Below are 13,364 nucleotides of genomic sequence, written 5' to 3'. Positions count from 1 at the left end.
CCTCATGGGGGCTTCTGTTCAACTTTCCTCTCTTTCTAGATCCATTTATGCAGCTCTGGGCCCTTGTCACCCATTGTCTTCCTCCCTGGAGGGAAGCACAGTAGATTCTCAACCTGGAATGTGTGTGAAAGCCACCTGAGGAGGTCTCACGTTGTGCACAGGACACAAGGATTCAGATTTCAGGTGGGACCTGGACATGAATTTCACAAAGAAAAAGCACAGCTCTACCCAGGTTCAGCAAACTACAACCTAAGGGCCACAGCCTGCTTTTGTAAATAAAGTGTGGAGTCTTAATTAGGGAGAGTCAGCTTGGCAGAAATGAGAGAAAGCAAAAAGAAAAGGCAGATAAGCTATAAATCTCCCTCTGTTCATGGTCCAGAACACACAGCCCTCCTTCACAAATAACAGAATTTTTTTTTTTTTTTGAGACAGAGTCTCACTTTCTGTTGCCCAGGCTGGAGTGCAGTGGTATGATCTCGGCTCACTGTAGCCTCCGCCTCCCAGGTTCAAGCGATTCTGCCTCAACCTCCTGAGTAGCTGGGATTACAGTTGCATGCCACCACATCTCGCTAATTTTTGTATTTTTAGTAGAGACAGGGTTTTACCATGTTGGCCGGGCTGGTCTCAAACTCCTGACCTCAGGTGATCCACCTGCCTCAGTCTCCCAAAGTGCTGGGATTATAGGTGTGAGCTACCGTACCTGGCCAAATAACACAACCTTCCTGCACCCAGCTGTCATCAGACCCTCAGCTGATAAAAAAATCACAAGTGAACTCACTGCAACCTTGGCATTATCAGTACTTCACAAAGCCCTCTTCAGCACACAGCACAAGCACTATCCTAGAAAATCCCCAGCAAGCCTTTGTTTCCTGGCAGTCAGCTCCTCTCTTGCTGGCCTGCCCGTTGCTCCTTTGAAATGTACTTCCATACTTTCTCTAATAAATCTGCCTGTCTTTACCTATAACTGTCTTGGTAAATTCTTCTTAACCCTGTGCCACCAGCCCCAGGTAGTTGCTGCTCACCTGTGTCATAAAGTTTTGTTGGTTTTGTTTTTGTTTTTGTTTGTTTTGTTTGTTTTTAAGACAGGGTCTCACTCTGTCTCCCAGGCTGGAGTGCAGTGGCGTGATCAAGGCTCACTGCAGCCTCGACCTCCGAGGCTCAAGCACTCCTCCCATGTCAGCCTTCCAAGTAGCTGGGAATACAGGCAGACACCACCATACCTGGCTAATTTTTAAAATTTTTTTGTAGAGATGGGATCTCACCATTTTGCCCAGGCTGGTCACAAATTCCTGGGCTCAAGCTATCCTCCCATCTTAGCCTCTCGAAGTGCTACAATTACAGGTGTGAGCCACTGCGCCCAACCTGTTAATCAAGTTTTATTGGAACACAGTCACACCCACTCATTTGCTGGACGACCAAGCCCAAAATACCCAGAGGGTGTGCCAACCCCTGCTCCAGACCAGCAGGAACAACTTGGTGATGACATTAGGCTCCCTTCAAAACAACCCAAAATGAAGCAAACTGCTCCTACCTGCTCCCCAAACCCACACCCCAAAAAATCTGCTTTCAAAAGCTGGGGGGTGGTTGCTGCCTGACTGGCAGAATCCCAAGGGGTTGTGTTCTTTCTTGGAGTGGGTGAGGGGGGTAGTGATTGGGAAGGGATATGAGGGAGAATTCTGGATGCTGGGATGTTCCGTATCTTTATCTAATGACTACACGTGTGTAAAAATTCACTGAACCATATGAATCTCCTGTTGGAAGCCGCTGACCAAAGCCAGCCTTTGCAAGTCACTCTGAACATTTTACATGTGATACAATCCAGCAACTACAATCCCAAGTGTTTACCGAAGTGAGCTGAAAACGTACATCTGTACAAAAAGCAACACACAAATGTTTATAGCAGCTTCATTCATAATTGCCAAAACTCAGAAGCAACTAAGATGTCCTTCAATTGGCCAGGTGTGGTGGCTCATACCTGTAATTGCAGCACTTTGGGAGGCCGAGGTGGGCAGATCACTTGAGACCAAGAGTTCCAGACCAGCCTGGCCAAAATGGTGAAAACCCATCTCTACTAAAAATACAAAAAAATTAGCCGGGTGTGGTGGCGTGTGCCTGTAGTCCCGGCTGCTGTAGAGGCTGAGGCATGAGAATCACTTGAACCCAGGAAGCAGAGGTTGCAGTGAGCCAAGATGGCAACACTGCACTCCAGCCTGGGTGACAGAGTGAGACTCTATCTCAAAAAACAAAGAAACAAATAAGACGTCCTTCAATAGCAGAATGGATAAACCGTGGTACATCCAGACAACAGAATGTTATTCGATGCTAAAAAGAAATGAACTATCAGACCTCAAAAAGGCATGGGGGAACCTTAAATGTATATTGCTTAGTGAAAGAGGTTAATCTGAAAAGGCTGTGTATGGACAACTTCCACTATACAACGTTCTGGAAAAGGCAAAACTCTAGAGACAGCAAAAAGATCAGTGGTTGCCAGGAGTTCCAGAGGGTGGGGAGGGATGAATAGGTGGAGCAGAGGGGACTTTTAGAGCTGGGAAACTACTCTGTATGCTGTTGTGATGGAGGATATATGACATTACACATTTGCCAAAACTCATAGAATGGGCGAGGCATAGTGGCTCATGGCTGCCTACAATCCCAGCACTTTGGGAGGCCTAGGGGGCAGATAGCTTGAGCCCAGGAGTTCAAGACCAGCCTGGCCAACATGGTGAAACCCTGTCTCTACTAAAAATACAAACATTAGCCAGATGGTGCATGCCTGTAATCCCAGCTACTTGGGAGGATGAGGAAGGAGAATTGCCTGAACCCGGCAGGTGGAGGTTGCAGTGAGCCGAGATCTCGCCACTGCACTCCCGCCTAGGCAACAGAGCAAGACTCTGTCTCAAAATAAAAGAAAAAATATCAACCTGGGCAACATGGTAAAACCCCATCTCTACCAAAAAAAGAAAAAAAAAAGAAAGAAAGAAAATTAGCCAGGCATGGTGGCACACTCCTACAGTCTCAGCTACTTGGAGGGCTAAGGTGGGAGGATGGCTTCAGCCTGGAAGGCGGAGGTTGCAGTGATCCGAGATCACACCACTGCATTCCAGCCTGGGCAACAGAGCAAGACCTTGTCTCAAAAAAAAAAAAAAAAAGAAGAAAGAAAAACCTCATAAAATGTACAACACCAAGAGTAAACCCTGATCTAAACTATGGATTTTAGTTAATAATAATGTATTGGTTCATCAAGTTTAACACATATACCACACTAATGCAAGATGTTTAAAATGGAGAAATTGGGGGAGAAGGGGAGTATATAAAAATTATATGAACTTTCTCCTCAAACTTTGCTACAAAACTGAAACTGCTCTAAAAACAGAGCCAGGGCCAGGCGTGGTGGCTCACACCTGTAATCCCAGCACTTTGGGAGGCCAAGACAGGTGGATCACCTAAGGTCAGGAATTTGAGACCAGCCTGACCAACATTGTGAAACCCCATCTCTAAAATACAAAAATTAGCTGAATGTGGTGGTGGACGCCTGTAATCCCAGCTACCTGGGAAACTGAGGCAGAAGAATCCCTTGAATCCGGGAGGCAGTGGTTGCAGTGTGCTGTGATTGCACCACTACACTCCAGCCTGGGTGACAAAGTGAGATTCTGTCTCAAAAAAAAAAAATAGAGCCAGGCCAGGCGTGGTGGCTCACGCCTATAATCCCAGCACTTTGGGAGGCCAAGGCGGGTGTATCACCTGAGGTCAGGAGCTCAAGACCAGCCTGACCAACATGGTGAAACCCCGCCTCTATTAAAAATACAAAAATTAGCCAGGTTTGGTGGCGGAAGCCTGTAATCCCAGCTACTCGAGGGCTGAGGCACGAGAATCACTTGAACTGGGAGGTGGAGGTTGCAGTGAGCCGAGATCACACCACTGCACTCCAGCCTGGGTGACAGAGCAAGATTCCATCTCAAAAAAAAAGATCCAGAATTTATAAAGGTGGGTGGACATAGGTATGAGGCTCTGTCTAGACAGAGTACACAGAGAAACTGGGAGGAGGCACAAATATCACCGTCCCACAACTTCTAAAGCAGGTCTGATTTGGGGGTGTAAACCCTGAATATCTGGGACAGGTCTCAGTTATTTTAGAAAGTTATTTTCCCAAGGTTGAGAGCACACTCAGGAGGTCCTGACGACATGTGTCCAAGGTGGTCAGAGCACAGCTTGGTTTTGTACATTTCAGGGAGACAGGAAACAACAATCAACTTATGTAAGATGAACATTGGTTGGGTCTGGAAGGGAGGAACACCTTTCCAGACAGCTGCTTCTCAGATCTAAGTGACTATACTCAATAAATAGTGTGGAGACCAGAACTCTGAGCCCTTTGCAGCCTCTGATTTGCTCTGGCCCTCTGGTTCCCACCTTTATGAACTCTTAACCTGTCCCTTCTCATTCCTTTTTCAACACCGGACTTTGGGTACCCTACGGGTGGCGTTGAGGCTGGTCCCCAACAGAGACCAGCCTGACCAGCATGATGAAACCCCATCTCTACTAAAAATACAAACAATTAGCTGGGAGGGGTCTTCCAGGTCATAGGTAGATTAGAGACAAATGGTTGCATTCTTTTAAGTTTCTGATGAGCGTCTCCAAAGGAGGCAATCAGATATGCATTTATCTCAGTGAGCAGGGGGGTGACTTTGAACAGAGTGGGAGGCAGGTTGGCCTTAAGCATTTCCCAGTTTGACTTTTCCCTTTAGCTTAGTGATATGGGGGCCCCAAGATTTATTTTCCATCCACAGGGGAAGGTGAGTCCATCCTAAATTCGGCAGTGATCTAACAATGTCTTTAAAAGTTGTCCTGTGGCCAGGTGCAGTGGCCTGTAATCTCAGCACTTTGCGAGGCTGAGGCAGGAGGATCACTTGAGGCCAGGAGTTTGAGGCTGCACTGAGCTATGATCAAACCAGTGCACTCCAGCCTGGGGACAGAGGGAGAACTTGTCTCAAAAAAAAAAAAAATACCCTTTACTTTGAAAACTGTACTCTTTTTTTAAAGCCCATCTCCAATGAGAATTCCTCATGAAACATCACATTTTAAATTCTGTGTCCTCTTTCAGAGACTCTGGAAACCTGCCTGCTTCTCAGTATGGCAGGCCTGAAGAAAGGCATTCTCTTCCCTTCTTGGTTTGCTTTGCTCTGTGATGATGTCTAGAATTTGCTTAAAAATAACCTGAGTGTGCGGGGGTGGGAGGGGGTGAAGACGAAACGAGGCACATCCTGGTGATGACTGGGGATGGGCAATGGGAACATCAGGTTCATTGTTCTCTGTACTTTTACGTAAATTTGAATCTAAAAATAGAATAAGAAAGAAATAGGCAGAAGCAGCCCTGACTTTGCATTGAGGCCAGATGCCTTTTGGGATAAACCAAGCTCACGGGGCTGATATTCGGGGTGCCTAGATGGCCCAGCTATGGTCCAAACAAAAAAAAAATTTAGACCTAAAAATCCCCCATTGAGTAATGGACCATTAGAGCTAGATGCATGAAGAAAATTCCAGAAAGCAGGTCCTTTCTTCTGGGCTTACCAGTTCCTCTACAAAAAAAGAGGCCACCCCTCTATGAAGTACAAATGCCCAACCCTCCCTGCACCTGGCCAGCGTGGTGCGGGGAAAGCCAGAGGGTCCAGCCCCACGCTCCTGCTCCATGCTTGCTGGGTATGCAGTCCTGGACAAAGTATTAAACCCTTTTTGATATAGAAGTTAAGAAGAAATTATTTAGGCAGATAGTGAGGATATGAGAGTCCTCTGTAAGGTTTTGATTTTAATGAAAAGCAGCCCCATAATTATTTTCTTTCCTAACAAAGAGCAGCCTGTAAAATCTAGCTGCAGACAAGCAAGCTGGAAGCTTGCACAGGTGAATGCCAACAACTGTGCCAATAGGAAAAGGCTACCTGGGACTAGGCATGTTCAAAATGGCGGCTCCATCATCTCTTCTCCTTTCCAGTCACGTGTACAGTAAGGGGCAGGCAACATGGGGCAGGCAACATGGCGCCAGCCAAGTGGAAAGCTCATTTGCATAATAAGATTAGTGTGGGGGAGGGCAGCCTTCCGTGAGCGCTATGTGAATGTCACCCCTGGTCCAACCAATCTGTGGGCTGTACGTAAATCAGATACCGCCTCCTCAAGCCTGTCTATAAAATTTGGTGCAGTCTGCAGTGGGCTGGTTTTTTCCCTTTCAGAAGCCCCTCTCTCTCACAAGGGAGAGCGCTGTTCTCCTTTCTCTTTCTTTTGCCTATTAAACCTCCCCTCCTAAATTCACTCCTCGTATGTGTCCGTGTCCTTAATCTTCTTGGCGCAAGATGACAAACCCAGGGTATTTACCCCAGACAATGACACCGCTTCACTTTGAGCCTCACATTATCCATCCATAAAATGAGACAGTAACATTTGCATCAGATGCCGGAGGCTTTCAACTAACAGAGTTAAACTCTGTAAAATATTTAAAGAGATTAATCCTAAGCCAAATATGAGAACCATGACCCATGACACAGCCCCATGGGGTCCTGAGAACGTGTGCCCAAGGTTGTCGGGCTACAACCTGGCTTTATGCGTTTTAGGGAGACAAAGGCATCAGTCAATACATGCAAGATGTACATTGGTTTGGTCTGGAAAGGCGAGACAACTCAAACAGGGAGGGCGCTTCTGGGTCATAGGTAAATTCAAAGATTTTCTGATCGCCAATTGGTTATTATCTAAAGACCTGGAATCAAGAGAAAGGAGTGTCTGGGTTAAGATAAGGAGTTGTGAGCAAGGTTTTTTTTGTTTTTTTTTGAGATGGAGTCTCGCTCTGTCACCCAGGTTGGAGTGCAGTGGTGTGATCTCGGCTCACTACAACCTCCACCTCCCGGATTCAAGCGAATTGTCCTGCCTCAGCCTCCTGAGCAGCTGGGACTACAGGCGCCTGCCACCACACCCAGCTAATTGTTTGTATTTTTAGTAGAGACAGGGTTTCATCATGTTGGTCAGGCTGGTCTCTGTTGGGGACCAGCCTCAACACCACCTGTAGGGTACCCAAAGTCCAGCGGTGACAAAGGAATGAGAAGAGACAGGTTAAGAGTTCATAAAGGTGGGAGCCAGGGGGCCAGAGCAAATCAGAGGCTACAAAGGGCTCAGAGTTCTGGTCTCCACACTATTTATTGAGTACAGTCACTTAGATCTGAGAAGCAGATGTTCAGGGGTGAAACGGGGAAAGGGAGACAGTATGTCATACTGTAGCAGTAGCGGTTTAAACGAATCTCCTTTGTGCTCAAACAGCGTATTTTTAACTTAGCGGAGAGTAGCTAGTGGGAGTGGGCTTAACTAGGAGCCTGCACGTCTGTCCACATTCCAATGCTTCAAAGGAGTGTCTTTCTCCTTGAACACAGTGTTTGCAGATAAGAGAGCAGGTCTCGCTCTGAGCATGGGAACTTGATGGCAATTAGGACGCTTTCCTCCTCAGCGGCCTCTTGTGGCTTTCCACAACTTATTGTCCCATATTTTTACGGCCAGTTTATGCAGGCACCCCACAAAACCTTTTTCCCAACAGGTCTTGAACTCCTGACCTCGTGATCCACCTGCCTCAGCCTCCCAAAGTGCTGGGATTACAGGCGTGAGCCACCGCGCCTGGACAAGAGCAAGGTTTTTATATCACAGATGATGCCTCCCGGTAGCCAGCTTCAGAGAGAACAGATGGCAAATGTTTTTTACCAGCTTTAAAAAGGCGCTGCTCTTAGCGAATTCTCTCCTGGATCAGGGGAAGCACCTGGAAAGGGAAGGGGGTTCTCAACAGACTGCAGATTTTCCCCACAGCTCTGTAGGGCTCTTTCAAAATACATTCAAAAAATGTGTTGACGAAAAGAGTCAAACTCTGTAAAATATTTGATGAGATTTATTCTGAGCCAAATATGAGTGACCACAGCCCCTGACATAGCCTTCAGGAGATCCTGAGAACATGTGCCCAAGGTGATGGGGTACAGCCCGGTTTTATATATTTTTGGGAGATATGAGACATCAATCAAATACATTCAAGATATACATTGGGGCTGGGTGTGGTGATTCACACCTGTAATCCCAGCACTTTGGGAGGCTGAGGCTGGTGGATCACCTGAGATCAGGAGTTCAAGACCAGCCTGGTCAACATGGTGAAACCCCCATCTCTACTAAAAATACAAAAAAACAAAAAAAAAGCCGGGCGTGGTGGCAGATGCCTATAATCCCAGCTACTTGGGAGGCTGAGGCAAAAGGCTTGAACCCAAGAGGTAGAGGTTGCAGTGAACTAAGATTGTGCCACTGCATTCCAGCCTGGGTGACAGAGTGAGACTCTGTCTCAAAAAAAAGTACAACGGTACATTCGCTTGTTTCAGAAAGGCGGGACAACTCAAAGAGGGGCAGGAGGAGGGGGCTGGTTGGTAGGGACCTTCTAGGCTATAGATAAATTTTTAAATTTTCTGGTTGATGGTTGAGTCTAAATACCTGGGATCAATAGAAAGGGAATATTCAGATGAAGATAAAAGATTGTGGAGACCAAGGTTCTTTTGAAGTCTTATAGTGGCAGCCCTTAGAGACAATAGAAGACAAATGTTTCCTATTCAGACCTTTAAAAGGTGCTAGGTTCTCAGTTAATCTCTTTAGGATTAGGAGGACCTGGAGAAAAAATCCAGCTATGTTAATAGAGATTCTTTACAGATGTAAATTTTCCCCCACAAAGAACAGCTTTGCAGGACCATTTCAAAATATGGCAAAGAAACATGTCTTGGGGTACAATTTTTTTTTTTTTTTTTTTTTTTTTGAGACAGAGTCTCGCACTGTTGCCCAGGCTGGAGTGCAGTGGTGTGATCTCAGCTCACTGCAACCTCCGTCTTCCAGGTTCACGCCATTCTCCTGCCCCAGTCTCCAGAGTAGCTGGGACTACAGGCGCCCGCCACCACGCCCGGCTAATTTTTTGTATTTTTTAGTAGAGACGGGGTTTCACCGTGTTAGCCAGGATGGTTTCGATCTCTTGACCTCGTGATCCGCCCGCCTCGGCCTCCCAAAGTGCTGGGATTACAGGTGTGAGCCACCACGCCTGGCCATCGTGGGGTAAAATATTTTGATTTTCTTCTTTGTCATGTAATGTTACCCTAGAATCAGGTTGGAAAGTAAGTCATGATTACATAGGGTTAAATAAAACCCATCAGATGAAAATTTATGGTTTGTAGGCCATGAATCCCCATACCCCTTAGATAGGAATTTGGGCAAGATAGGAAAAAAATTAGTTTAGTCCTCAAATGTATTTTGGGGTAAAATACTTAAATTTCTTTCAGGGCCTGCTATCTGTGCTGTTGGGATGTTATTGCTACAAACAATCTGTTTGTCCAGTCTTAAGGTCCCTGTGTTAATGTTAATGCTGGTCAGCTGTGCCTGGATTCCAACAGGAGGAGGGTAGAACGAGTCATGTCTGACCCCCACTTCTTCCCATCATGGCCTGATCTAGTTCTTCAGGTTAACTTTGGAATGCCCTTGGCCAAGAGGAGGGGTCCATTCAGTTGGCTGGGGGGCTTAGACTTTTATTTTTGGTTTACTGTCTTCTGGGAGATAAAAACCTACCATGCCAGATCAGAGACAGTCCTCCAGCGGCTGTGGTTCCTATCACTCTACTTATTGCTTGACTCATTAATAGTCAACATTTTTGAGAACGGAAGAAAGAGAAAAAAACCATGACCAGTAATGCTCTTTTTGGACATCCTTTGTCAGACGAATGTTTTTCCCCATTGTTAAAAATAAGTAGGGTGTTGCTATTTCTTTCTTTGGCCCTGACACCCACTTACACTCAGGTGGCTTCTCTGCTACTGATGTAGGAGTTCAGAAGAAATTACTTAGGCAAATAGGGTACAGGAGTACCAAGTAAGGTTTTCCTTTTAATGAAAATCAGCCCCGAAATTATTTTCTTTTCTAACAAAGAGCAGCCTGTAAAATCCAGCTGCAGACATAGACAAGCAAGCTGGAAGCTTCCAGGGTGAATGCCAGCAGTTGTGCCAATAGGAAAAGGCTACCTGGGACCAGGCATGTCCAACATAGAGGCTCCATCTTCCCTTCTCTTTTTTTTTTTTTTTTGAGACAGTCTTGCTCTGTTGCCCAGGCTGGAATGCAGTGGCACAATCTCGGCTCACTGCAACCTCCGCCTCCTGGGTTCAAGCGATTCTCCTGCCTCAGCCTCCTGAGTAGCTGGGACTACAGGCACGTGCCACCATGCCTGGCTAACTTTTTTTTTATTTGTATTTTTAGTAGAGACAGGGTTTCACCGTGTTAGCCAGGATGGTCTCAATCTCCTGACCTCATGATCTGACCACCTTGGCCTCCCAAAGTGCTGGGATTACAGGTGTGAGCATCTTCCCTTCTCTTTGCCAGCCATGTGTGCAGTAAGAAGCAAACCACATGGCACGGGCCAAGTCGAAAGCCCATTTGTGTAATAAGATTAGAGTGGGGTGGCCAGCCTTCCCTGAGTGCTATGTAAACATCACACCTGATCCAACCAATCTGTGTGCCCTATGTAAATCAGACACCACCTCCTCAAACCTGCCTATAAAATCTGCTGTGGTCCACCGCCCACCGGATTTTCCCTTCGGAAGCCCTTCTCTCTCACTAGGAAGAAAGCTGTTCTCCTTTCTCTTTTTTTTTGCCCATTAAACCTCTGCTTCTAAACTCATTCCTTATGTGTGTCCATGTCCTAATCTTCTTGGCATGAGACAATGAACCCTAGGTATTTACCACAGACAACACTGCTTCACTAGCAGTGGCATGCCACCAAGAAGATGCTGGGCAAGGGATCCCCAGGGGTCAGGGGAGGCAGCTAAGATGATGTTTGCCCAGGAAGAAGTACATTCTTAGCCACTTCTCCATCCACTGGTTCCACCATACCTCCTGGGAGTTACGAAACGCAGGACCCACAACCCCACCCCCTGGCCTCCTGGGCTAGAATCTGCACTTTAACAAGACTCCCAAGTGATTCTTCTGTGTGGGACAATTGAGGTGCTCTCCTCTCTTCCATTTTCCAGATGAACTCAGTTTCAGCAACAAAGCAGAAAGGACTTAAGAAACCCAAGCCTAAAAAAGCAAAGGTCTCTATAAACCCTTCAGGAACGCTGTGGGGCCTGCACTAACCCAGGGGACGAACCATCTGGGCTGATCTGATTTTTCTTTTCCAGAGTGACCTAGATGCAATGTTAGCTCCATCATCCTTCTGAAACGGGCTTCTTAATTCAAAAGACAGCACATCCTCTTACTCTCCCGACATCTGAGCCCGGAGATCAGAGTTTGGGACTGTTGGGATGTCTGAGCAGAGGCTGATTGCCAAGTGCTCAGTTTCCATTCAAAGGTCAGCACAATAGAGGTTCATGTGTAGAAGTGAATAAAAGAACAAACTTCCCTCTGGTTGCCACAGTTTTTTCCTCTTGTTTCTGTTCTTTATTTCTTTTTAAAGAGACATACCCAGCAGGGTATGGTGGCTCCTGCCTGTAATCCCAGCACTCTGGGAGGCCGAGGTGGGTGGATCACTTGAGGCTGGGAGTTAAAGACCAACCTGGGCAACATAGCGAAACCCTGTCTCTACTCAAAATACAAAAATTAGCCGGGTGTCGTGGCACGCACCTGTAATCATATCTACTCGGGAGGCTGAGGCAGGAGAATGACTTGGAGGTTATAGTGAGCCAAGATCGCACCACTGCACTCCAGCCTGGGCGACACAGCAAGACTCTGTCTCAAAAAAATAAAAATAAAAAAATACAGAGACATATCAACTTTAGAGTCTGGGTATGCTCAGCATCAAAATGAAAGTGTGAGCCCCAGGGACAAGTTGGGGGGGTGTCTCTGGATGCCAGGCTCAGGCTGGGCCCTGTGTGCGGATTCTCACCCTTCACCCTCCACCTCTGGGCACTGCTTGGCTTGTAGTGGCATCATTCTAATCTCTGCCACATTTTCAGATACTTGTTATAGCAACATTCCACTTCTCTGGTACCAATTTCTGACTTGGCCTATTTTGTGCTGCTGTAACAGAATATCATCGACCAAGTAATTTACAAACAATAGAAATTTATCTTTTGGCTAGGTATGGTGGCTCACGTCTGTAATCCCAGCACTTCGGGAGGCCAAGGTGGGAGGATCACTTCAGCTCAGGAGTTTGAGACCAGCTTGGGAAATATAGGGAGACCCTGTCTCTACAAAATAAAAAAAATAAACCTAGCTGGGCATGGTGGCACACACCTATGGTCCAACCTATGTAGGAGGCTGAGGTGGGAGGACTGATTGGGCCCAGGAGATTGTGGCTTCAGTGAGCTGTGATCACACCACTGCATTCCAGCCTGGGTGACAGAGTGAGACCCTGTCTCACCAAAAAAAAAAAAAAAGTATTTTTCACAGTTCTGGAGGCTGGGAAGTCCAAGATCAAGGTGCTAGCACACTTGATATCTGGTGAGGGTCCGGTCTCTGCTCCCAAGATGATGCATTGAATGCTGCACCCCCAGGAGGGAAGGAACACTGTCCTCACATGACAGAAGGGCAGAAGAGCCCTGAGACAGGACTCACTCCCACCAGCCCCTTTATAAAGGTATGAAACCCACTCATGAGGCACAGCCCTCACGGCCGAATCATCACTTACAGGTCCCAGCTCTTAATAGTGTTAGAATGGCAATCAAATTTCAACATGCATTTTACAGGGGACAAATACTCAAACCATAACAGTGGCAATTCTTGGCATTGCTTGGCTTGTAGCCACATCATTCCAATCTCTCCCTCTCCCTGTGTCTCTATCCTCACATGTCCTTATAAAGATCCCAGTCATACTGGATTAGGGGCCTGCCCTACTCCAGTATGACCTCATGTTAACTAATTACACCTGCAAAGACCCTAGTTCCAAGTAAGGTTCAATTTTTGAGGGAGTTAGGATGTAAACATATCTTTTTGGGAAGACCCAGCTCAACCTATAACATCTGCCTTAGGTCAAATGAGCCCAAAGAAAATAAGTGAGGTAGGAAGAGGACACTGTGCTGTTTTACAGATGAGGACACTGGTGCTCAGAGAGGTGACATGAGCTTCCCGGAGTGGGAGTAAAGAAGCAGTTATGTATGCAGGTGGTGCAGGGTGAGGGTGCTTGGCTGAGATGGGGGTGGGAGGCAAGTACTGAAATCTGTCCGTGCTCCACTCCCCAGCTATGTACCTGGTGGGGGTCTGTGTCTGTCTGAGAGGGGGCCACCTGTCCTAGTTTTCAGGATAACATCCTGTGGGCTAGCAGCTGCTCTGAGTGGCAGAATCAACAGGAGGTCCTAGGTCTCCACTCACTCTCAGCCCAGGGTTTCCAGGCTGCCCCTGGAACC

At 46.8% G+C, this 13,364-nt stretch overlaps 1 protein-coding gene across 4 annotated transcripts in view; it reads right to left on the bottom strand.

Annotated features, from left to right (window-relative positions):
* The window catches only part of TVP23A (trans-golgi network vesicle protein 23 homolog A), a 55,957-nt gene that overhangs the window by 18,604 nt on the left and 23,989 nt on the right, over positions 1-13,364 (bottom strand). The window lies entirely within an intron of this gene.

Source organism: Symphalangus syndactylus, chromosome 14, assembly GCF_028878055.3.
Source record: "Symphalangus syndactylus isolate Jambi chromosome 14, NHGRI_mSymSyn1-v2.1_pri, whole genome shotgun sequence".
Lineage (NCBI taxonomy): Eukaryota > Metazoa > Chordata > Mammalia > Primates > Hylobatidae > Symphalangus > Symphalangus syndactylus.
Note: the sequence above shows the minus strand (reverse complement) of the source record. Positions and strands in the feature narration are given on the sequence as shown.